The sequence below is a fragment of the Hylaeus volcanicus genome, chromosome 6 (assembly GCF_026283585.1).
Source record: "Hylaeus volcanicus isolate JK05 chromosome 6, UHH_iyHylVolc1.0_haploid, whole genome shotgun sequence".
In the NCBI taxonomy this organism is placed as follows: domain Eukaryota; kingdom Metazoa; phylum Arthropoda; class Insecta; order Hymenoptera; family Colletidae; genus Hylaeus; species Hylaeus volcanicus.
In genome coordinates, this window is record NC_071981.1 from 13,796,605 (window position 1) to 13,796,865 (window position 261).

General features: G+C 33.3%; 1 protein-coding gene across 1 annotated transcript in view; it reads right to left on the minus strand.

The window, feature by feature from the left end:
- LOC128878071 (prohormone-1) overlaps nucleotides 1-261 on the minus strand; it is a 29,906-nt gene that overhangs the window by 26,111 nt on the left and 3,534 nt on the right. The window lies entirely within an intron of this gene.

Sequence of the window (261 nt, forward strand, 5' to 3'; positions counted from 1 at the left end):
AACACGAAGTCTTGTAAAGTCAGTCTTACAAAAATGAAGGAAGTCACGCTCTACTAATTTTAGCGATTATCCTATATTTGGAGAATTTTAACCCAACGCTCGGCATGTAACACCCGAATTAACAGAAGTCAATAAAATTAGTCACAGAGGAATTATCTGTCTTAAAAATATATATAACGAACACGAAGTCTTGTAAAGTCAGTCTTACAAAAATGAAGTCACGCTCTACTAATTTTAGCGATTATCCTATATTTGGAGAAT